The sequence below is a fragment of the Microtus oregoni genome, unplaced genomic scaffold, assembly GCF_018167655.1.
Source record: "Microtus oregoni isolate MIOR12 unplaced genomic scaffold, Mior012 000060F_ref0000265, whole genome shotgun sequence".
NCBI lineage: Eukaryota > Metazoa > Chordata > Mammalia > Rodentia > Cricetidae > Microtus > Microtus oregoni.
In genome coordinates, this window is record NW_024543870.1 from 8,522,029 (window position 1) to 8,548,567 (window position 26,539).

A 26,539-nucleotide genomic window follows, 5' to 3' on the forward strand; every position below is an offset into this window, starting at 1 on the left:
TACTCTCGTTAGAACAATAGAGTAATACCTGCTTGTTCTGCTGAGGAAAGTTTCTTTTAAAAGATGCAATGTTAATTGTGTGTAGCAAAATAAATGTCTTCCCTTAGTCTGGCAGGCATTAAGCTACTTTTCACAATTCTATGAGTAAGTTTGACTAATTACCTAATGCTTTTAAACCTGCCTTTGAATTATAGAGACCTTTGCTTCAGGTTTTTTTCTCTACCTGTCCACTGCTGCTTGCTAATATTAATTAGATTGTAACTACTAAATTAACATGCAGCAAAGGAAAATAAATTAAAATGCTTTTATAAGAGCTGGAAATGACATCGCCTTGTTACATATTTCATGTTTCCCAGTTCAGCCAGTGACCTAAAATATTCCTCTCAGGGAAGCGGCTATACAGTAGGGGAAAGCTTTTACTCAAAAACTGTAATGGTTTAATGATTTCAGCAAATCATCATTAATCTTACTAATGAAATTTCTGCACTATAAATGGTAATCACAATTTTTGCTCCAAAATATTTTTATAATTCGCCTGCTTTTGATCTTCCGTTCGTTCATTGTTTTTATGCCACACGCTTGAGTGTACTGTTTATGAAAATTGCTTTTTCCCTTTAACAAGATTCTGGCTGCTGCCCATGCTGTCTTAGTAGAATACATACACTCTATGGAACTTATTTCAGCACTGGTCTTTAAGGTTTTATCAGCGTTAGTTTTTATACTTTTCCCAAATTTCATAAATTCCAATCAGAATATTTATTAAGACAAATTTTAAAATCTTATTTCCTATGTGGCATTCACAATGAAAAATGTCTCTGTTATTTTGTTAATATTATTAATATTTTTTTGTTTTAGTTGTTTATTAGAAATTTCCACCAAGTGCCCTGTCAAGTTTCCACGCTTCCATTTCTTCTAAGGGAACACTGAGAGAAACACAAAGCAGCCTGAATGTTCACTGACCGAGGGGGTGCGCTGGTTTCTCAGGAACTGGAAGTCTCTTTGTGCCCCAGAGCCGTGGATACACGCATGCCTCTCGAGAGAGGTCAGCCAGGTCAACTTGACGCCTCTGCACGGAGCCAACCAGTGAGAGTATGAGTGAGAAGCACCGACCATGTATTGTCATCAATTTGTTTTGCTCTCACGGACTACATGAGAACCAAAGGGATAAAGCACAGTTTGAGAACTTCTGCTTTGTCTGTCCGCTTTAAATCTCAAACATTATTTACGAGTCATTGTTTGCACACCCAACCTCTATTCAGATGCATCTATACACTTAGCGCTTTGTCTGCTTGCCAGCTTGCAATCTCATCTTGACATCTTCCTAAGATACAATTTTGGAATTTTCTAATAGTCGTGGTTATGAATTTTTTATTTTTCTCATTACAGATTTTAATTTTACCTTTGTTCTTGCAAAGTTGTTTTAGGTTTTAAATTTTGCCCAGTAGGTTTGCTCTTTCTAAGTCCCCAGTCTACCTGATTGCCAGTCATTGGATTTGTCTCTGGTAGATTTTAAGGGAAGGTTTTTATTCAGTTTTCCAACATTTCACTGTACTATTCCTGTGTATGGAGTTTTTCCTTATTTAGGAATTCACTGGGCATTACAGAGACAAAGATGATTCAATAGTTTTGAAAGATTATTTCTCCGCTGAATTTTTCTGCTTCTCTGCTGTATTTTTTAACTCTTTTTTTTATTATTCTTTGTGTTTTCACATCATGAATCTTGATCTCATTCATTTCCCCATACCTTCATAATCTGCCTTCTGCCCTTGCAACCCACCCACCCCCAATAAAATAAACTTTAAGGGAAAAAAGGAAAAAAAAAAAGAAAGGAGAAATCTTGTCATGGCAGCTGTAGTCTGACCCAATGGGTCATGCAGCAATATATATCTTGACCATATATATCAAGCATATATCTGGTCCATATATCTTTACTTCCAAGTGTTCAAATTGTAGTAATTGATCTGATTTGAGGCCTCTGATAGACTGTGGATCCCGGGCCTCACTGGGACTTCTTTTGTATATCCTGTTGTTGCTCTGTGTTGTGAAGATCCTGCAGCTTTGGGTCTGCAGGACCTGACCCTTCACATGCTCCAGCAGGTCATAGATGGGGCGGGCCAACTAACTCTTCACCATGGTTCTGGGCCTGGGCAGCTTCAGGGCTGGCCAGCCCACCAGCTATCCCTCTCCTCACCACCAGAGTGAGCTCTCCAGGATGGCCCAGACTAGTTCAAACCTTGCAGCAATGAGTGCAGAAGGGGCAGGACCGACCAGTGCTCCTGCTTTCATGCCCTCAGGGTCTGTGTTCCCACAGGAGAGCCAGGCCATCTCTACAGTGTTGTTACCCAGGTGATGTTCAGGGGCCACTCTCCAGAGTGCTGCAGCTGGTGGGGGCAGGAGCAGCTCTCGCTCTCTTAATGATCTCAGGTCCAGCTCTCTCACTGCGTGTAGGCCGTGCAAGTGTGTGTGTGTGTGTGTGTGTGTGTGTGTGTGTGTGTGTGTGTGATCTCTCCCCTGCCCACACGACCATATGACAGACGAGGGGTGGGGCCAAATCGCCTATCCTCACATTCTCTGGACTGATTCACCGGCATTCCTGTCAGTAGAATCAGCTCTGCTATGCTGCCCAGGTGAAGTGCAGGGCCGATTTTCCTAAGTGCTACAGCTGGTAGAGAAGAGAGGCAGCTTCCTAGCCAGCTGGAGATGGTAGAAAGGAGACATCTTTTCCTTACTCCCACCCCCATACCACAGATGAGGGAAGGGAGGCGGTACCAGCTATGCCTCTCATGCACTCACAGCTGGCTCACTTGTACCAATGTCTACAGGATCAACTCTACTGTATTGTCCAGGCAAGGGACATGACCTGTTCTCCCTAGTGCTGCAGCTGGCAAGGGATTGCATCACGTGCCCTACCTGCTGCAGGTGGTAAGGGGTGACGGGAGGAGGGCATCTTTTCCTCACATGGCATTCGAGAGGGCCACGCAGCCTGCTTCTCATGACGTCAGAGTCAGTTCTCCCGTGCCTCTGCGATCAAGGTCAGTTCTATGGTGCTGCCCAGGTGAGGTGTAGGACCCTCTCTCCTGACTGCTTCATCGAGTGAGGGGCAGAACCTGTTCTCCCTAGTGTTACAGCAGTGAGGGGCAAGGCCAGCTCTGTAGAGCCTTCCTCTTGGCATTTGCGGTATCAAGAGCCAGCGAAATCAAGAGAGTCATTGGCTGCATCAGAACTGTGATCCCAGACATGGGCCCTGGCAGCACCATGGTTCAGGTCAGCCCACTCCTCATCGCTTTCACTTCTTCATATATACCTCTGTCCACAGGACATGCACCGTTCTGTCTCATGCCACACCAGACATTTGCTCACCATAGTAGTGCCTGTCTGCCTGGCTCCACAGGTGCCTGGTGGGGCTGAGTTTTCTCCTTGGAGCCTGAGGTGACTCAGGCCTGCGTGTGGGTCTCCTTGTCCCACTCAGCTCATCAAGGCGCTGGGCATAACCGTGATTGATCATTAGAAAGAGATTAAAATAGTGCTTAATGTTAGGTGCCTCGAAGGCTTCTGTTGAGGGGGAAGTGTTCTTGGAGCGCTCTCATGGGCCTGGGGCTAGAAAACCAGAGCTGGGCTGTGTTTGGTTGAGTCCTGCCCACTTCAACCTCGTGACGCAGAGAGAAGCTGTTGCAAGAATCCTCTAGCAGGCTGGAACTATCTCTCTTCTGCTGTATTCTTATGGTTAATTTTTATCTCCTTCACAGACTTACCTGCATTCAGAAGTTACATTTGCTACAATTACATGAAGAGTTCTTTGAAATTAACCTCTTTAAAAGTACCCACATTGGCATAATAGTTTTCAATGCTTTCTGAAGAGCTGCTTTAATTGTCTAATATTTCTAATATGTAAATGATTTCAGTTCTTGTTTTACAATCTCATATTATCTTAACTCTTTCATATAGCATCTTGAGTCCATATGTGTTTTATTTTCCTCTACAACCTTTTGACTTATAGCCACAATTTAAATTAAGATGTAAAAGATTTTTATGTGTGTTGACAGTCACCCGAGGGCACCACTAACCTAGAACCACTCTGAGTTCTCTGTTTAAAGGTTGATTTCTTTCTCTAGTCCAAACAATTGCTGTTTTCGGATGAAAAGTCATTCTCTGTGTGCCTATCTTTGGTTGAGAATTCTTTGGAGAAAAATTTGTGCTACCCGGTGTAAAGTCAGAACCTATAAATTCCTGTGTTGCCTAATTTTTGTGAGTGGGTTATACTCTCATTCTCTTTAGTCTTGTTGTACATGGAATTTTCTAGGTTTTCTAGTTTTGTATATGAGATCATCTTGAATGGTTGCTCTGACTAAGGGTGTAGGCTGGAGATTTGTTCCCAGAGTGTCTGGATTCTGGCAAAAGAATTAGAGAGAATATTAGTGTTGTAATTTGAATGTCTTCCAGGACACCATCATGAATTTTGAGATTTTTTTTTTTTGCATTCATAGTTTCTCTGTTTTCGTGCCAAATAGGTACTGCATTTTAGAAAGCAGATTTTTTTTTTATTCAGTGTCCACTACTTTTATTGTCCTTATGTGGGCAATAATTAAAGCTATGCAGTTTACCACTTTTCTGGGACAAAGTAGTTTTTAAATCATAGTGTTGTATATTTTAGAACAAAGATGATTTTCTAAGAACAACGGAAGGAGGAGGGGTAAAAGAAGATGACCTCTGAGAGAAGAGAGGTTAATTGCTGTCTAGTGATCATTAATCATGAGTTTGTATAAGGAATCCTAATTCTGTATTTGGGGTTTAAACAGAGAGCACAATTAGGGGAAAAAGTATTTATTATAAGTAAACCTTTACAATGGTAAAATATTTCCAAACAGTGTAATAGAATTTTTTTTTTTAAACTTAAGATAAAGGCTATAGTTCCCAGCCCTAGCTAGAGTAAAGTAAACAGATCCTGGAGGATTTACTTGCTGGGGCCTTTTTTGTTGGGTCAGCTCGGCTAGACTGCAGTCCAGGTTCTTCAGCCAAACTCTGATCTCGCTGTTGCTGAGGAAGCATTTTAGAGATGCAATGAAGGCCCTAATCAGGTAACTTTAAGTGAAGAAGATAGATGCAGCTGACTGCAGCACTTGGGAGACATTAAACAATATATTTGACCAGGGAAGTGGATGGAACCGGACCCGTAAAGGCGTCCTGTTGTGGTTCCGCCTGCATCCCTAGGCTCCGACCTGCTGTAATCTCTTTATTCCTGACTGATGGTGCACAGCTGTCTCCGCAGGCTCTCTGAGGTGTAAACCAGTACTCTGAAGTGAGGGGCTCTCTCCTCCAGCCTGCTGGGCGCTAACCACTGTGGATCAACCCCACGGGCTGTGCTTCTCTGACAATGATCCCACCACCCAGAGCAATCATTTTTGACCATGAATTTGGTTTTGCAAAGGTCTTTTCTATGTCTAATGGTCTGATAAGTTTTGTTTGCCAACGCCTACAGGGTTGGCAATATAGCCAACTTGTAATGGCAACATAATATATGGAGTGGATCGTGCCTTCAATTTAAATGAAAATTGATAAGTAGAAAAATTAGGAAGTGGTATATACATTTTTGAAACAAAAGAATATTCATCTATATTTTTATTTCCTACCAACAATTTTCTAATAATAAGAGCTAGCAGTTTTTGAATTTTGTGTTGAAATGCTGCATCCCTCAGCACCATCTCTGGGCGATCCTTGCTTCCTCACTGGGGGTTTCTTTCTTTCTTTCTCTCTTTCTCTCTCTCTTTCTCTCTCTCTCTCTCGCTTTCTCCTTCCTTCCTTCCTTCCTTCCTTTCCTTTTTCCTTTCTAAATCTTTGCTTCACCCTTTTCATTTCCCAGCTCTTTTTGGTGAAATGTTCTCCAATTTAGCTTTGCCCTGTCCCTGCTTTCAGTTCACTCCTTTAGCGTTATCATCCGTGTTCATGAATTAAAAATCACCTCTGTGCTGATGACTCTGAAATTTAAAAAATCTTGTCAGTGATTTTCTTCTGACTTGGGACCCAGATTTTTAATTGTGCCCCGTTGCCCTCTCCTTTTATTTTCTTAGCGGAACGTTAATGTCTCCTCATATGAACTCCTGTCTTCATGGTTTCCATCTCCAAATCTGCTCGTTCTGAAATATCCCTCACCCTTTTCTAGGTCACATTGAATTGTTTCCTTCTTTATTCCTTATTTTCATATCCCACATGCATCCTATCACCCTGAAAACCCTTTAGTTTTATCTTAAGAAATAAAACGACCATGCCATGATCTGGACTGTTTCCATCTTAATCTAAACTCACAGTGGTTTTTGCTGAGTTGTTATGGAGTCTTCCATCTGTCCTCATGGCATCCACCTTTGCTTCCTTATGGTCCATTATGTATTCTGTGGTAAGATAAGAAAAAGTCACATAGTCTTATCCTGTGTTCAGAATAGTCTTTGAGTATCCACATTTTATTTGTTTAGTGTTGAGGATCTAACCCAGAGCAGGCAATCAATCAATCACTGGGTCATCTCTGTCTAACCAGGCTTCTTCTCATCTAACTAAAGGCCCAAGCACTTTCAATGATATATAAACACTAGCAGATGATTTTCTCATATGCCTTAGATTGTTTTAGGAAAATATGTCTCCCTTAACCTACCCTATTTCACACAAGGGAAATGTTTGAGAATATAATTTTGCTTAATGAAAAATGTTATTTTACAGACAGAGATAAATGATGGTTGACTGGTCCTATAATTTTTAAACAGTGGCTAGGATTCTGTATCAATATTTAGTAGGTAAAAAATAGTAAGACGAGACCAAATCATCCCTTCAGTTTGAACAGCGTGACTGCCTCCAACAGACGTGCTACCCTGTGCAGTGAGGAGACAGACTCCCAGCTGGGATGACTGTGGGGTGGGTGAAGGGAGTGACAGTGTAGAAGCAAGCAGAGAAAATAGCCTAGAGTGATCATGCAGGGAATAGAGAGTAAAATGGCAACCAGAGTAATATGAATGCTTTAACTTCTAAAATTAAAAATATCTTTTAAAAATTTATTTTGTTTTTATTGCTCTATACATTTTTCTCTGCTCCCCTTCCTTCCTCCCCGCTCACCTTCTACCCTCTCCTGTGACTCTGACAGTCACAATTTACTCAGGAGATCTTGTTTTTTCTCTCCTTCCTATGTAGATTCATGTATGTCTCTCTTAGGGGATAAAATAAAAAAATATCTTAAATACTATACTAGCGATAAAATAAAAGCAAGAGTCGAGAATATGTATGTTAATTTATATACATATATAATATATATAAATAAGTACCTGAATCATCTCACCACCCTCACTATTTTCATCTTACTCTAAACATACACACGTGAACCTAAATGTACAAATATGCATATGATTGAAAGAAGGCTGTTTGATGGTCTATAGCCACTTAGTTTGGGAAAATGGTTGTGAGATTCGGGGTAGATACATTAGTTTTCTTTGTTCATTGTATGCATCTTGGGTATTTCTCCATGGAAAGTGGAGAGAAGCTAAAGAGAACCTAATGTCAGTCGGGTTGCTGGTGAGATTGAAAGTTTGAAGACATTTTAGAAGTAAGGATCATAATAGCCTTGGCATTATCTATGACAGCAAGTATATGTTTTAATTTACTTTTCTGATCTTATCTGTATTTAGCCTCTTTCAAGAAATATTTCCAGTAACTGCACTTAGCCTTGCTTTTCGAAGTAGTTAGAGATCTCAGAGCAGACTGGACAGTCAATGCTGTAAGCGGAGGTAAGGCTGCTCAAATAAGAATGATCTCGTGTATTTGAATGCTTAGTCATCAGGGAGTGGTATTACATGAGGAGAGCTAGGCAGGGGACCGTGGAGAAGCATTGGCCTTGGAGGAAATGTGTCATGAGGGGTGGACTTTGCGGTTTCAAACGTCCAACGCAGGACCAGTGTATCTCTCTTTTGGATGCCTTTGGATTTAGATGTTGAACTTTTAGTTAATTCTCCATCATATCTGCCTGTTGTGCTATCATGTCCCCTGCCGTGATGGTACTGGACTGAACCTCTGGAATTTTAAGCAAACCCTAATTAAACATTTTGTTTTGTAAGAGTTGCCTTCGTCATGGTGTCTCTTCACAACAATAGGACACTGACTAAGACAGAAGGCAAGACCTTTTGCTGAATGTCATTCTAGAATCTGTTTTTATGTTCAACATGAAATGATGCTATGAGTATTGAGTAATTGGATCACAATAGTATACTTATTTTCTTCATTAATTTCCTTTTCAGGTCTCTTACTAATATAACATTGATGATTAGACTTTAGACACAGAACATTCCCTTATAGAGTTCAAAGGGCTGTAAACCATTTTGAGTTAAGATGGCATGCAACCTTTGCTTGGAAAGTAGTTGAATGCGGGAGGGTGTTGAGATTTTTGGATGTAGTGCAAGTTTCTTGGGTATGGTCACTTATTGAAAAATTCCTTCAGTGATAAGCCCATATCTTAAACATGTTTTATAGTGTGATTGGCATAGAGAAACATAGAAAAATCAGAATGACTATCCATAATGTGACCACTTTGGATATGCAGTTAGATTAGAAACATATAAATGATATTCACCAAAACTGAATCAATACGGCATTAAAATTATATATAGGATTCTATCAGATTACTTTGCTTAAAGTGCTCTCATCGCTGTGAGTGTATGCAAATGTATAGGTGTGTGCAAGTGTATGTATGAGAGATTGAGTGTGTGTATACACATGTGCAGGTGTGTGTGGAAGCCAGAGGTTGATTTCTTCCTCTATCATTCTCTGTATTATCATTATTATTTATTAGAATCTGGGTCTGTGATTAAACCTGGAGCTCAGTGATGAGCTAGGCTGACTGGCAAGTAAGCCGCAGGAATCCTCCTGTCTCCATCTTCTTAGATCTGGGTTATAATATATATATATATATATATATATATATATATATATATATATACCACCATACCTAACATTTTCTAAGGGTGTTGAAAGCCAACCATGGGTCCTTATGCTTTCATGGCTAGTACTTTACAGATGAACTGTCTCTCCAACTCCCTAATACTTAAATGTCTTTAATAATCTAACCATGAATGTGAAGGCTTCTTTTGATTAAATATTATCCATAAGCCTTCTGACCACCCAATTTTGTATATCCTTATTTCCTGAACTACTTTCTTGGTCTTATGCATGGCTCAAAAAGTATGTTCATTTTTCAGCTTCTACACACTTAAAGTCTACCATTTTGGGAAGTGGGGTATGAGACAGGGTTTTTCTGGGTAGCTCTGGCTGTCTTGTCTAGACCAGACAGGCCTCGAAGCCAGAGATCTACCTGTCTCTGCCTCCTGAGAGCTGGTATTGAAGGCGTGCGCCACTACTGCCTGGCAGTCTACCATTTTAAAAATAGTCATTGCTACTGGATGGCTTGTAGCATCTGTATCCTCATTTTCTTTTTTTTGATTTATTTGTTTCATTTTTTTATTAAAAATTTCTGCCTCCTCCCCGCCTCCCTTTTCCCTTGCTGTTTCCTTTTTGCCACATTGATACCACAGTTGAAAGCTCTGTCCTAACTCTACTTACTAGTTAGAAAGTATGCATCATTTTCTTATTTTTTTTCTTGGTACTTATAGAAAAAAAGTCCTACTAATAAATCATCTCTGGATTCATATGAAACTTGTAACTTCTTTTTCAAGAGGAGAGGCTATTTTCAGTAAGCACTTAGAAAATGTTAGACATGAAACTCTCACCATTAATGGACTTCATCCTGTTTAATAGCCAGCTTCTGAGGATGGATTGGAATAAGAGGTCATAAGTGACAGAATGTTCAAACCTGTAGTAAAATGGCTTGTACTTTTAGACTCTTCTTCATGAAAATAGTGGGTCTTATCACTTGGGAAACAACAGTTAAACTTGCCCAAATATTTTACAATGGAATTATTTCTCAGTTTTCTAAGAATTATTTTTCTCCATTAGAGAATTTTCATCTCCTTTAGGAAAAAAATTAAGAAATTTCTTCATCTTCAAGCTGGCCTGTGTATCTACATATATCTTGGGTCAGGGACTCGAACAGGAAATGGAGCAGAGGCCATGGAAGAACACTGATTACAGGCTTGTTCCCCATGGCTTGTTCAGCTACCTTTCCGGCTAACCAAGGACCTTTTGCTGACGGGTGGCACCACACCATTCAGCAAGTGGGTGGACCCTTCCACATCAAATACACTTTAAGGAAATATCCCATAGAATTTCCTATAGGTCAGTGTGATGGAGGCATGGTTTCAGCTGATGTGTCCTCTTCCAGATGACTCTAGCTGTGTCAGGCCTTGGGAGAAGGCAAGGTAGATCACATGAGGTATAATAATAAAGCAGATATTTAGAAAGCTTGTTGGGAGACTATTTCCTAGAGGTGTGGGCCCAGTGCACACAGTAGATTACTCTCCTGGATGAATCCAGGATCTAGGCTTGGTTTTACAAGTTTGTCCACAAGAAGTTATGGTCTTAGTTTTGGAAGAAGTAGGAAATGGGTAATGATTTACGATAGCGCGTCTTAGACACTTGGCTAGGAATTGAAAGACTGCAACTTATGTGTATTCTCACAATGTGTGAGTCCGTAAAACATCAGTGATAGTGGTTGACTTGATGCATATTTTACCAAACTAAATTTTCTCCTTTAGGGACATAGCAATTATGAAGCCTAGGGTCAAACTGTGTGAGGATTAGAGTCTCTGGTAGTGAACGGTGAATGGAAAAGCACAGAGTTCGGGTGAGGATAAGTTCTCATGGACTTTGACAACAGACCATCTGTGCTAAAAACACCAGAAGAGGAGCAGGAGCCATCAAAAGGGACTAAAGCTGGTAGCTAGTATCACTCCTTGTGTACTTTGAAAGCTTGAGAGTTCTATGAACATCTAACGCTCTTTGGTGAAGTTGAAGGTTTCACCTCCTGGGATATTTTGCTTCCTTTGAAATGATCCACTTCCTTTCTCAGTGGGAAATTGTGTATGGACAGAACTCTTTGCAGTGTATTTACAGGGATGAAAATGAGACAAAGAATAATAACAACAGTCTTATCTCATTTGCCTAAAAATAGACCACTAGGTCCCAACTTCTGTTGGGTATTTAAGTGATTATGTTTATGCGTGTATATATAAGCAGGGACACACACGCACGTGTGTGTTCAAAGAAGCATTAACTTCTTGTGAAGTTAAGCAACTTATTTGTTAAAGGTTTCAGCTCAATTTATTTTGCTTGAGGGAAATTATGCATTATGAGGAATGAGTTCATTAGTTCAGTGCTATTTTTTAATGAGAAATATTTTTTTAAAAAACCAAAGAAACTGAGAGAATAATTACGAATATGGAAAAGTAACGAAAATTATTAAAGGTTGAAAGGCTTCAGCATTACAGTTTTAAAGTTAAAATGGCAAGAACAAGTAGATAATAAAATCTGAAGTTTCCCCCTCCGATTTAGTGTCCTAAAATGTAAAACTCTTATTGCAAGGAGAGCAAAGATAGACGATATTTTATAAGGAAAGGAAAGACATCACAGTAGGAATCTTCCTTTCTTTATTCCATGATAACTCCCTTCCGGGTTTTCGTCCTGCCGCCCTGGAGTCAGTCGGTCTCTAGAGTACAAATGAAGAGAAGCAGCTCCTCAGTGCTGTCACCCGGAAAGGTGAATGCACTGCCATTTCCAATTCTGTTGCCTCTAATTTACATAGCTGAGGACTGGGATCCCTGGGTATTGTCATTCAACCAACGGATTATATATTGCCATGGACAGCTGCAAATGATGGCGCAGGTAATCCCTTCAAGACTGGGTTTCTGCCAAGCCATAATTCTTATAAAAACTGGCTAGAGAAATTATAGTCCACTCTATTCTAGAAAAGTAGTAAGTGATTTTAGTCAGCAGAGTATGCAAAGAGGAAATGCATAATTCCTGAATATACATTTTAAAAGCAGCTAGTTTAATTAGGTAGCAGTAGATATCCTCATCTTTGGGATTTTAATGAGTATCACAGTTGGAAGCGTTTAGCTTTTGGCCAAGTCAAGTAAAGGCCAACTTGAAGAGTATTTTTTAAAGATGAATGAAGAATTTAGTAACCCAGTAAAGTAAATTGAAAGGGAGGAGATGAGGCCATGCACTAGTTTCTCCAGGTCTCTATCTTACTTTGAGTCGATGACATCAAATGTTTCTTGATGGTTTGGTTGACTCTCTGAGTGTGAAGTTGAAAGACCCAGATAAATCCAGACCCCTCTAGCAGGAAGAGAAGAGCCAAAAATCTAGAATTAGCTGGTTCAGTGACTCTGTTTCAGGAACTAGCTGAAGATAAAGTTAGATTGTAATCTTGAGAATAATCTCGAGAAACAGGGAGTTACTCCCTTGTGATTATCACTGGTATTTTCGGATTTTTCAATGACTTGGATTACTGGGTTGTGCTTTCTTCCCTTAAATATCCCTTCTCCCAGCTACTTGGGGTGGAACTCCTGCCCTGCGTGGGTTATGAGTCTCAGCCCCAGTGCACTGGTTCCAGTCCTGTCAATAAACCTCGTGTGATTGCAGCAAGGACGGTCTCTCGTGAGTTACTGGGGAAGGCTCGTGTTATCCTGAGACTTGAGTGAGAGTCTCCCTACACTGGGGGTCTTTCAGTGTGATCTAGGAAGAAGTCTGGAGTGAGGCTTTTTGATCATTTCACCAGATCTTGTGATTGTGAAGATAGCTCCAGATACCCTGCAGAAGTAAGCACTATCCTGTCATTACATCAATTGCTTGATGTAGCATTTGTTTTTCCCAGCACAGCAACTGTGTTGTGGTTTTGGGTGACCCTCTAAACAAGTTCTCTTCCTTTCATAGTGAAAGTCTGTGATTGCACCTTTTGGTTCTACCATTTTATACACAACGTGACTTGAGACGGAGGAATGGTGGGTTCCAGGCCAATCTGGGATTCCTGGGAATTAATTCCAAGCTAGCAAGGTGTACAAAGTAAAAACTGCTGGAAGCAGTAAACAAATGAACTCAACCAAATGACTAAAGTGACTTTTGCTTGTGTTACCTGGTAAGTCACTGCCCACAGCAAGCACCTCGGATATGAAGCTTCAACCTGTGTCCACAATGGTAGATGTGAGAAATCAGGGAACAGTTCCAGCTTCCGCAGCAGGTGTTCCCTGAGAAGTGCTAGCAATCTCCTATGTAAGAAATGACTGTTGGCCACCATGGCCATTCCGATTTCCTTTCTCTAAACAGAATACAATCACTTGGGTCTCCATTCATTTCAATGAATCTCTGTATACAATAAATAGGATCTCTGATTTCCTCCCAGATTATTTAATACAAACTTTCATATTCAAAAGTATTAAATCTCAGAAAAACTCAAAGTAAAATTATGTAAAGTCACCAAAACAGTTTATATTATTTTGGATATATGAAAATATACACTCTCCATGTTCAACAAAAGTTTATTTCTAATATTAACAGCTGGAAAAATAATCCCAGGGATTTGTTGTTTGAGGTCAAACAAAATTAATAACCAATTTGTGGAAAACAAGACTAGAGAATTAATTTTCCATTTCCCACACTGTTTAGTAATCATTAACAGATTTTGTTTTCCTGGGAAAAAAGTAATTATGAGTACAAATTCTTGCTATGAAGGCTCAGGAATTTTCCGTTAATTTAGAATTATTTACAAGCACTTTTGATAAATTTTGAGCTTTTATTTTACCAATTAACATTTTTATTAATGTTTTCTTTCTCTGTAAGAAACATAAGTTTTGAAACACTAAACAGTGTAACATGAATAGAAGCAGTTATCATCTGGGAAAATGGATATGATACAGGTATTGACTTTTGTTCCAGTGAACATAGAGATTTATCGACCTGGAAGATACAGTCAATATTTGCCCTGAGAGATAATAAATCTAGATGTTCAACAAAATATAAAGTCAATATTTGTATTAATACTTATGTTTTGAATACCTGTCCAAGATCTCTGGACATTTCGCTGTGGTTGAATTTGTTGATCCTGGAAAAGTGTTTAATTCTAGATAGACCTTGAAGCAAAGTTTGAAGCTAAGACTAAATAAATATCAGTGGAAACTTCAGTAAAAGATTGGCAAAAATTCTTCTCTTATTTTTCCCTTCGTAACAGTGTTATTTTTTATTGTATAGCTTTTAACAGAATGTGACTCATTAATATGTGTGATTCACTTATTAGCATCGATGCCTTACATTATAATTCATAACTATAATACATACACAACTGACCTAGAACTAGAAAATACACAAGCAAAATATTGCTGATGCTAACTGCTACCTTGTGCTGTTTTTAGACTTGTGGAGTACTTCTTTGAAATATGTCAGTGGCTTTCTGACATATGTACATTGCCCATATTGTTACTAAGTTGCTTTCTCCTTGGTCATAGTCATTTCATTAGTGAAGTCATATGATTGATGAGAATATTCCCTACATTAAGAGATTCCATTTATGTATAGGGTGCCTAGTGTGGATTTAGAGCCGAACTTTCTAGTAAGAACTTGCCATCACCAAAACTATGATCATGAGTTAATATTCCTCCCTGTCAACCTCTGGTGCCTGGTTATCTACCTTCTAAGTCCTCAGGGCTAATAAATGCTGATTTTCCTGACTTTTCTCTGTCCTTAATCCACCTTCGATGCAGAATGAATAGCTCGACCCGTTCACCTAACTTTCTTTTTGCTTCATCGCTAAAATAGTCAGACATGTTAATAGTTTTTTTTTTAAGAGAGCTCTAAAACTGGAGATCAGTTTTAGAAACTAGACAAAGAAATCCAATATATAAGGGGTAGAAGAAAATATTGCTTATTAACAACACAAAGAAATGAACAGTTTACAATATTAAAAATTGCTGATATGACCAATGACAACATGTAACAATGGATTTATCTACATTGTTTACACATCTATGGCCAGACATTAGGGGAAGTTCAGTTTAAAAAGAAAAAAATAACTCTAGTAGTTTCTTCTTGTCCCCCAATAAAAGCCGAAACAGAGGGATGGCCTTTTCAATTTGTTTTTGTTCAGTAATTAGGTTAGTTGGGAGTTTGCAAGCAAATGAAAAATGTATAAGCATTTTGTTTATTTCAAATGAAATATATTTGTGTATTTGTCATTTGTGCTCTCCATGCACACTCTCTTCTGTAAAAGGCAGTCCAATAGCAATACACCTGTTCTGTTCCAAAAATAAAAGGGAAGTGCTGTGCTCCCACCTCCCACCATAAATAAAGAACGAAGCATCACTCCTCTCATACCACTGTGTTGGGGCTGTACTACATAAAGCACTTCTACAGTGGATGGATACGCTGGTTTGCAAAGGCCCAGCCCGGCAGATTTTTAAGGAAATTATTTCAATAGCAGCCAAGCTCCTTTCTTCTTACATGCCTGTGACTGCAATCTTGCAGATGAAGGTTGACAAAATAAAGCTGCATGTGGTACTTGGAAAATGATGGGGTAGGATGATGAGGACTCAGGGCCGACCTCGGCTGCATGATGAGCTTAAAGCCAGCCTCAATAGGCGAGCCCCTGACTCAAAACCAAAAATAGAGCAGTGTAAGCAAAGCAAAGCATCTCATGTCAGTTTCATCGAGCACGAAGTTATCAGGACAAATGCTGATGGCACAGTAACTTACTGCAAATGGAAAATTTCTGTACAGGTGAGGCTGAAAGTACAGAAATTCTCTATTTCTTTTTCTGTGTGTGTCTTGGTAGATGATCAATTTGATTTCTTTTGTCTAGGTCATTTGGCAGATTACAGCATGCTAAATATTACAACCCCTAGAAATATCTATCTATCTATCATCTATCTATCTATCTATCTATCATCTATCTATCTATCTATCTATCTATCATCTATCTATCTATCTATCTATCTATCTATCTATTTCTATGTCTATATTTCCTAGAGATTATTGTTCTGTATTTCCAGTCATTTCTAGCATAAACTGTACTTACTTCCTTTTAGGAGTCATTCTTCGTGTTATTAATTTATCAGATAGACCCTTAGTAAAATTTGCCAAGGAAAAAATATTAAAACAATGAAATGGATAAGTGCACATTGGCAAAAATGTAGTGAGGAGAAAGAATGTAGCGCACAGAGTACGCTGGATCAGAAAATAGGGGGAGACAGGCTGGTCTTATCAGAAAAGGTTATATTGGAAATGACATCTGAAAGACAATTACAGTATAAGCAGGCAAAAGAATGAGGGAAGACAGAGTATATACTTTTAAAGCAACTCATTATTTCAGACCTAGAGGTAGATGGGAAATCATCTAATTAAAGAACAGAAGGAAGAGTGTGAGAAAAGAATGATGTGTGGTAAGGCTGAAGAATACGACAGGAAGAAAATTGTCCAAACCTCCCCCCCCCCCAATTGGAGTCTCTAATAGGAAGCAGATGTTAATATTGACACCAACTTGACAGGATCTAGAACCTCCTAGAGGACAAGCCTCTGGGCATATCTGTGAGGAGTTATCTAGATTAGGTTAATTGAGGTGAGGGCATCTATTTTAACTGTAGACAGCCCAGGTCTATGTGCTGGAGTCCTGGGTTAAATAAAACTGAAAATGTGAAGCGAATACAAGTCCTGTTCCTCTCTGCCTTTCTTCTAAGGGTCCAGCATGACCTAGGCTCTCACTGCACAGCTTTCCTGGCATAGAGGACTGTACCTTTCCTCTATGACCCCCAATCATCCATCCCATTCACTTTTGTTGGGCATGGAAGTAACTAATATTTGGCCATGTCACAGCTTTTGTTGCTTGTCTTAAAATGCCAGCAAGCATGTTCATATGGAAACCTAATGAAATTAGCAGTTGATGACCCTCTGGTCTTTGATGAATGGGATAAAGAGGGAGGGAAGGAGGAGGGCATTGGAGAGGAAAGGGATGTTCATGTGTTGGGAAAACATTTAGGAAATAAGCTGACAGAACTAAAAAGTTATTGAGCATAAGATGACAGAGTGATAGACCAATGGAGATTTCCCTAGTTTGGGGCACGAGTAAATGGCAAACTGGCCTAAGAAGGAGAATGAGCCTAGTTTTACATCCGTGGAGTCTGAGACTTCTTTATAATATCCAAAGAATTTGGAGTGAGGCAGGTTGGTGTTTACACAATATTTGACAGTGGGATAAATATATGTAAGAAAAGTTGACTAGGGTAGTAAAATCAAGGTAAAATCCTAAAAAAAAGATTAAGCAAATGCTTAGATGAAGAAGCGTAGCTGGTTTGAGAAACTGACTTGTGGATGAGAAAGATGAGGACCATTCTCATTGGTTTGGTTTGATAACGTGTATGACAGTGATATCATTAATGATTTTTTTCTGATGACACAGTGCAGAGAATAAATTAAAATTAGTTGGAGATTAAATAGGCTATTAAATGTAAAAATAATGAATACTTATGATTTTTAAAATTTACTTCTTTTTGGAATAGCATCTTGTAGCCCCTGCTAGTCTGAAGCTTGCTATATAATTCAGGGTGGCTCTCATGTCCAGATCATCTCGAGTCCTGGGATCACAGCTGTGCTCTACCGCGCTGGCTTTGTGCACCGTCTTTGAGAGAGTCATGGTTCGCTTATTGGAGAGAACAGAGCATACACAGGCTCTCACTAATTACTTATCAAGTAAGCAAATGATTAATGTTAGACAGAGGAGCTGGCAATGAGCTCTTGCTACTCTGGAGGCTTTGAATTTATTACTTCTCAATCACATTATGAGATCGGTGACACCAAACAAGTTTCCTGCATGGGAAGACCAAGTCAGCAAGATGGTAGAATGGCTTGGGGTTTTCACAACTAGGAATTTGCAGAGCAGGACTATGAACCAAATTTATCCCCAGAACCTCGTCTTCTTCTCGAGAATGTCAACTAATGTGAGCCCAAAGTCTATTTCTCATAACTGGGAAACATTTTAGGAGCATATTCCGCGGACAGGATTTTCTCTGACCTAATAAATTAGATGCAGATAGAATTTGGATTAAATTCTTAACCAGAGTGGAAGAAAGGTCAGCAGGGAAGACTTTCATATTTATTGTGTATGTATTCCCTTCTTTTGTTTCTGAGAGGGGTGTGTCTCTATGCAGTACAATCTGGGCTTGAATTGGGCATCTCTGTGCCTCTGCCTCCAAGCTGTGACTTGTGACACCAGCTCATCTGGTTAAAATGCCTTTTAAAAATAGAATGCCTTAATATCACCATGAAAACATCTCAGAGATGTTCAGGACGCATCGTTTTAAACAGAAATTTTAAACAGGTTATTCTGAAGTAGTACTGTTGAGGAATTTTTGTTGAAGATTGCTACATTTGTTTATGCTGTGGAATAATTGTTTAACGATGCAAAGATGTGTTGCATTCTTTTCTTTTATTTTTTTTTTAATTCTGTGAAGCTGTGTTAGTTTGCTCTCCTAAAATACATGATTGCTCTAGTAAAGAGCTGAATTGTAAAGAGCTGGGTAGGAAAGAGTTAGGCAGAGCTGCCAGGTAGAGGGAATAGGTAGACACAGAGAGACGAGAGACAGAGAAAGGGGGAATGAGAAGAGGAGGAGCGGAGGAGGATACCAGCGGCCAGCCACCCAGTCACAACCAGTCACGAAGTGAAAAGGAAAGAAAGGAACATAGAATAGAGAAAGTTAAAAGCCCGGAGGCAAAAGGTAGATGAGATCATTTAAGAATAGCTGGCTAGAAATAAGCCAAGTTAAGGCCAGGTACTCATAAGAAAGAATAAATCGCCATGTATTATTTTGGAAGCTGGGTGGTGGGCCCCCAAAGAGAAAATAAAATCAACAATTACATATTACTCAAATAGAGAAAAACTATGTTTGATTGGAAATAGATTATTGATTAATAAAATATCTCAAACATCAATTTTAAGCTTGTTTATTTTAGGGACATATCATCAGATCTTGATAAGTATTTTTTGCTTGAAGAAGAGGAACATCCATAAGCTGGAAACGTATAGGTAAATACATCAGGTAGTGACAGTGAAGAACCAGGATGGCAGCAAAGGCTTCATAAATCTTGAGGTTTCCTCTATGGAGGGTCTCGACACATTTTTAATCATATTGGTGTGATGCATCTTCAAGAAGCCGCTGAAGGGGCATTCCCATTGGCAGAAAGGAGGGGCCCAGCCCCAGCAAAAATGGAGGATGCCTTAGTTTAGAATTCATCTACCATGGATGAAAACTCTTTTTATTTGCTTGTTGTTTTTATTGCTTTTATTTTGGTATGTATTTTTCTCTGCTCCCCTTCCTTCCCCTTCTTTCCCTCCTTTACCCTTTTCCATGGTCCCCATGATCCCAATTTACTCAGAAGATCTTGTCTTTTCCCAAGTCCCTTGTAGATTAGATCCACATATATCTCTCTTAGGGTCCTCTTTGTTGTCTAGGTTCTCTGGGGATGTGAACTGTAAACTGTTTTTTCTTTGCTTTGTATCTAAATGCCACTTATGAGTGATTACATATTATATTTGTCTTTCTGGGTATGAGTTACCTCATTCAATATGATGTTTTCTAGATCCATCAATTTGCCTGCAAATTTCAAGATGTCATTATTTTTTTATTATTTTATTATTTTTCCACGGTGCAGTACTCCATTGTGCAAATGTACCATATTTTTTAAAATCCATTCTTCAGTCAAAGGGCATTTAAGTTGTTTCCAGGATCTGGCTATGACAGACAATGCTGCTATGAACATAGTTGAGTAATATCCTTGTGGTTCAACGGAGTATCCTTTGAGTATATACCCAAAAATGGTATTGCTGGATCTTGAGGTAGGTTGTTTCCTAATTTTCTGAGAAATTGCCATACTGATTTCCAAAATGGCTGAGAGTAACAATTAATAAGTGGAACTTTCTGAAACTGAGAAGCTTCTGTAAAGAAAAGGACATGGACAACAAAACAAAATGGCAACCTACAAAATGGGAAAAAATCTTCACCAACCCCACATTGGACAAAGGACTGATCTCCAAAATATACGAAGAACTCAAGAAACTGGTCATCAAAAGAACAAATAATCTAATAAAAATGGGGTACAGATATAAACAGAGAACTCTCAACAGGTAAAATGACTGAAAGATACTTAAGGAAATGCTCAACATCCTTAGTCATCAGAGAAATGCAAATCAAAACAACTCTGAGATTCCATCTTACATCTGTCAGAATGGCCAAGATCAAAAACACCAATGGTAGGTTATGCTGGAGAGGGTGTGGGGTAAAGGGAACACTTCTGCATTGTTGATGGAAGTGCAAACTGGTATGGTCGCATTGAAAGGAGAACTCTTATAATAAGGTACAACAAAAGGCTCTCTGTTTTCAGTTGCCACTTGGGTAACACTACTGCGCACTACAGTGGTGGCTCAGAGCTAGAGACTACAAAGTTCTGTACTTTTCAAAGGATGAAACTCAGCAAACATTATAGCTCATCACCTGATATTAAAATTTATACTATAAATTAATTTTCATCATTCTACCCAAAGATTTCTATGGACTTGAAGTGTAAACCATGGTAGACTAATCACCTTTCAATAGAATGAACGACTTTGATTTCCATTATCCTTACCGTTTGACTCTTAATACATTCTGTGAGCACTTTTCAAAATGCCTGGTGTATATTCATATAATTCTTTCTGTTCTTGGAGACTGACCTAAATTTTGCTTATTTGTTTTCTCATTAGAAGTTGATTGTCATGTAGTACAGATAATGAGATAATAAATCTGGTATTTGGGGTTGGGTAATTTTAAACAAACCCCCTTCCATATCTTTGTAATTAATTTCTCACATGAACTTTATAGCTTTCACTGAAATTTATAATAGTCCAAGGTGCATATAAACAATAGCAAGGTACTTTTACCTTCGGATGGTAAAATACAGAATGGGTCACCACATTCTTTTATAATTACTCTTCAAAAATGAAATCATGGGCCAGAGGCATGGCTCCATTGACAAAGAGTTTGCCACTCAAATATAAGGACCTATATTTGATCTTCAGCACTCATGATAAAAATAAAAGGTGAGCCGGGCGGTGGTGGCGCACGCCTTTAATCCCAGCACTCGGGAGGCAGAGGCAGGCGGATCTCTGTGAGTTCGAGGCCAGCCTGGTCTACAAGAGCTAGTTCCAGGACAGGAACCAAAAGCTACTGAGAAACCCTGTCTCAAAAATCAAAAAAAAAAATAAAAATAAAAGGTGAACAAAATAAAAATAAATAAAAGGTGGTCATGCTCATAATCCTATTGCTGAGGAGGTTGAGGCAGGGGTACCCTGACTTGGTCTGTTGCAGATTCAGTAAAATAGTTTGTCCCAGAAAATAAAAAAAAAAAAGAAATTTTGGAATACTCCCTCTCAATATCCACCTCTGACTTGCATGTGGGCATGCTCACATATGCCGATGTACCTGCATACCCACAAGACCACAAGACACACACAAATATCTACACATATGTGCACATATATGAACAAGAGAAATGAGGTCAAAATCATCAATAGTACTGAGACTAAGCAAACCATTAAAGATCACAATGTTTAGATTTTATGAGTAAAATCATTTGTAAATGAAATAGAAATTTGAAATTACTGTTCCTTCTTTTTTTTCTCAGAACCCAGAAAGAATGTGTGAAAAAATATATCCCCTGTCTTATACCAATAAAGACTCTCACGTACCACACAATATACAACATAATTTCTTGACAGATCAGTTAAATAATATCCTACTGTAATATTACCCCTCTAAAAATTTTATTGACTATATAAATTTATTAAGGATTATAAAATAACAGGAAAGTATTTCTTTCTGTGGACAACACTGAAGCCTCAGAAAGCTGATAAATTATGAAATTTCAGTCACATTTAGTATCTGTGGACTTGGAGTCAGATGCTTTAGTAAATGCTTGAGAGCGAAAAGCTTGACACAGATGCTTCCAGATAGTTCTGAGGCCTCTCTCACGCTGCTCACACTGCACCCTCTGGATTTGAAGTGTGCCTTCCCTGCTCAACTGAAGATTTGTCCTTTCTCACTTTGTTCTTCAGACTTGAGTGGGTAGTGGCACTGTAGCTGTCCCACGTACCTAAATGAGTGTAGTCAGCCTTAGCATCCTAGTGTGTAAGTATCATAATCAAAGAAATAGCCATGGTCTTTATGCTTAGGCATAGCTGTCAATTAATGTGGAATAGATCCTCGAGGTCTTGACCAAAGTTTCCTTGAGTCGGAATCCAGCTAAACTCTCAGAGGATCTCTTGCCCAACTTTGAAACAAGTTTGAGCCACCTCAACTCCAGGTGGGTCCTTATTATATTAGTGTGTATTTACCTAAGCATTAGTGCCCTAGAAAACCCTCAACAGTTCATCTTAACCTAGAAGTCTTAATCTTAGTGTTTGTATCTTTTATATGTATATAATCCTTTTAGTAAATGAAAATTTCCATTTCTGTAAATATTTTTAAAAGTTATGAATGGAGTTTCCATTTTGGATTCTGGTTGTCTTTGTGACTACAGTCAAGCTTCCATCCCTACATAGGGAAGAATGAACCAGATAGAATTCTCTGAAAGCACAAATTGCTGTGAAAGGACTTGAAGTGAAAAAGTAAATAACTTATTTTCACATTCCCTTTCCAAGATAAGACGAAATTTCAAAGAACTAATTAATATCCAGACCACATTCAAGAGCACAATGAATGTTAAAAATCAGATTTAACATGTTTAAAATCATAGATTTAGAAGTTTATGGAACAATAATCAATGTAACTCATTGGTCAATGGGCTGTTTGTGTTCCAAAATTCACATGTCAAAATCCTAACTATCAAAGCAATGGTATTGTGAAGTGAATTTCTGAGAAGAGATGAGGTCATGAGGCTACATCCACAGCAAATGAGAATGGTGGAGTTATTAACAATAACCCCAGAGACTCACTCCAATCATTCCACCCTGTGAAGACACCACTGAAAGTTTTAATAACATTTTAAGATAATGCTTGTGTCTAATGAGATGTGGATAAGAGTTTTAATTTTAGTTTATAGATCTTATTGGGTAAAATTTCAGCTATGATTGTCATGTAAAATACAATAACCATAATAAGAATATAGTAGGAGCTCAGATAATGCATAAATCACCTTTCTTCAGGCTAACTTCTTTTTGGAAGGAGTGCATTTTTTCAAGAGTATTGCCCTTTTGTCAAAAACATCTCACCCTTTGTGTGGTCACATTTGTGTTAAGACTATTATTTTATACTTCTGTTAAAAAGATGCCCATATTTCGTAGAAATCATCTTGATTTTTAGATATCCCTTTTACTTCTTTCTTAATCCATTTTTAAATCAGTTTTTTGTTTGATTTCCTGTATGTAATTTTTCATGATTAGCAAAATCCTACAATTCAAGTTATATGCCTTGTTATATTTACAAATTTTCTTTGCCTTTTTTGCAGAGAGTCAGATTGTCAAGTATCGATAGAAGACCAAGCATATTTCCATGAAGATTAACTGCAAAAATGGTTGCACGCATTTTGGTGTTGATAGTACACATCATACACTATTTTCTTATGAATTTATCATATTACTTTTATGCATTATTGAGTACTCTCTCCACACTGATAGGATACCTTCTCTCACCTCATATGTCATGTGACATTGTAATTTAAATAATTAATTGCAACTTAATTTGCTTAATTTGTAAAACTTGTGGATTTCTGTATGTGTGTATGTGTGTGTGTGTGGATATTCACAGATTCCAGAAGAGGATTTTGGGTTTTCTGTAGCTGGAATTTTTTTTTTTAATTGAAACACTGTTTATTCAATCACTTAAGCATATTGCTAGCTAGCTCTTTTTTTTCCATTTTTTATTGAGAAAAGGAGAAAAAAAAACCAAGTTTCCACCTCCTCCCAGCCTCCCATTTCCCTCCCCCTCCTCCCACCCTTCTCCCCCTCCTCCCACCCTTCTCCCCCTCCCCCCACTCCTCTCCCCATCCCTCTCCAGTCCAAAAAGCAGTCAGGGTTCCCTGCCCTGTGGTAAGTCCTAGGTCCTCCCCTCTCCATCCATTTCTAGGAAGGTGAACATCCAAACTGGCTAGGCTCCCACAAAGCCAGCACATTACGTAGGTTCAAAACCCCGTGCCATTGTCCTTGGCTTCTCATCAGCCCTCATTGTTCGCCATGCTCAGAGAGTCTAGTTTTATCCCATGCTTTTTCAGTCACAGTCCAGCTGGCCTTGGTGAGCTCCCAATAGATCAGCTCCACTGTCTCTGTGGGTGGGTGCACCCCTCGTGGTCCCGACTTCTTTGCTCATGTTCTCCCTCCTTCTGCTCCTCATTGGGACCTTGGGAGCTCAGTCCAGTGCTCCAGTGTGGGTCTCTGTCTCTATCTCCATCCATCACCAGATGAAGGTTCTCATGCACCAATAGAGTCGCTTGGTATGATTACACATGCGAACATACATGTTCTTCTCTTCTCAGCAGCTAATAGACCAAAGAGAACATTAAGGCACTTTCTATGATGCTGGATTTGCTAAAATACTGAGGTATATGAAATTCAATTTCTTAAAATAAATGACCACACACACACTTCATTTTTTTTGTAGCTGGAATTTTTAGTGATTTGAGGGTCAGATGTAGGTACCTGTTCTCAAATTCCAGTCCTCTTCAGGAGCAGCATGGCTCCTCCTCACTGAGTCACCTCTCTAGCCCCCTTTAACTTTCTTCTTAACCATACTTGTTTATGGCAATATAATTTCTGAAAGCAATTTATCTCAAACATACCCAAACTTTGTCTATAATTTAGCAGAATTTCATCTTGCTTTGTGAATGTATGTTTTGTTTCTTCCTGAATGACATGCAAAATCGTATTCAGACGTTATAAAACAAGAAAGTAACACTGCACATATTTTTAGCTCTCTGTAAAACAAAATGGAAAAGGACATATTAAAAACAAAAGGCATGGGGCTTACAGAAGAAAATGTATTTTATTTTTCTATTAGGTACAAGAAAATAGTGGCTGCCAAGTTCACAGCATATCAGGAATGAGTCTGTGTTAGCACCGACTGCTGTTGCAGCTGTGCTGATTCTCCAGATACTCTCTGATTGCTGCAATCATCAGATATGCTTTGTAGAAGAGAAGAAAGAAATATGGTGAGCCTAACTAATTTTAACACGGGAGATGAAATAGAAAGCAGTAGAAGAAGATAGGTTGGACTTGGATATTTGCTTTATAGCCCACATGCCATCATCACCTCAAGTAAGAAGTAAGCAGTTCCAGGTGCAAGGTATATGTGAGAGAAAAGTGAATCAGCTCACAGACACCTGAGATAGATGTGCAGCTTGGTCAGAGTTCTCCGTTTGTGTCTTACTCTTCTTTGCTTTGCATCCTGACTATGTTCCTTGCATGTGTTCGTCTACCTACAATTCCAACTACAGAGACTTGATTTTTATCAGATGTCTACAACGTCCATTTAACCACTAGTAAATCAGCATGTAGGATATTGTATCATTGTAATATGTTGAAACATACTGTGGAAAGCTGGAAAGCATTAATCAAATGTTTACTGAGAGTGGAGACAACAGAGACACAATAAAAATCCTACACATGGTTTGTAACTATGACTGGTTGGGTACTCCAGTTTCTGCTACATGCAAAGATCTAACTTGTCTAATTGCTTTTCCAAAAGCAATTTATCTCAAACCTATCCAAACATAGTTTACAATTTAGCAGAATTATAAGAATGCATCATCATACATGGACAGGATGGATTTCCTACCATTCCTTTTTTTCCCCCTATCATTGTTTTAATGACTGAACAAAGGTATTTACTGCACACTCTCTTTGTACCAGCCACTGTTCTATTTCCTGGAGAAGCAGGCTAGAAATACCTCAATGAATTTAAGATAACTTTGGGAGTTATTGTTTTCTCCACCGTTTCCATCTCAATTCAAGACCTCAGTAGAAACTGGCTCAGTTAAGGCAATTTCGAGGAAACATCTAAGATCCATAGAAATGTTAGGCTTTTTATTTTTGCATGTTGTAGTTCCCAGAATACTTTTGTAAAAAAAAAAAACAACAACAAAAAAACAAAACAAGAGATGACATTAAAAGATATGAGAAACTTGCCATTTGATCATTTCAAAATAGAAGATTTGTGGAGAGGAATGTCCTTTTAAAGAGAATTGGAAAATGAATGCATTTTGCTTGTCTTCTAAACATTTTTGAGAGTAAGTTGCATATAGGGCCTTTTGTTCTGCTCCTCCTTACTGTGCACAGAGTCAGCTCTGGTCGCTAGATATGGATAGACAAAGAAGAACCTGGAGTGGTTGTGGAGGATGAGCTTCTTTGGGACCATGTAATATCCATAGTGACAGGGCATCTAACACCTCATAGGGATTCTCCACTCTGATCAAAGCCTGGGCTCATAACAAAATAAAAATAATGAATATATGTTTATAAAAGAAAATCACAGGGCCTGAAATCAAAGCTCGCAGCTCATCCATCAAACTGATTTTAAGATATGCATATATGTCATAGCATCGATAATGTCTATTA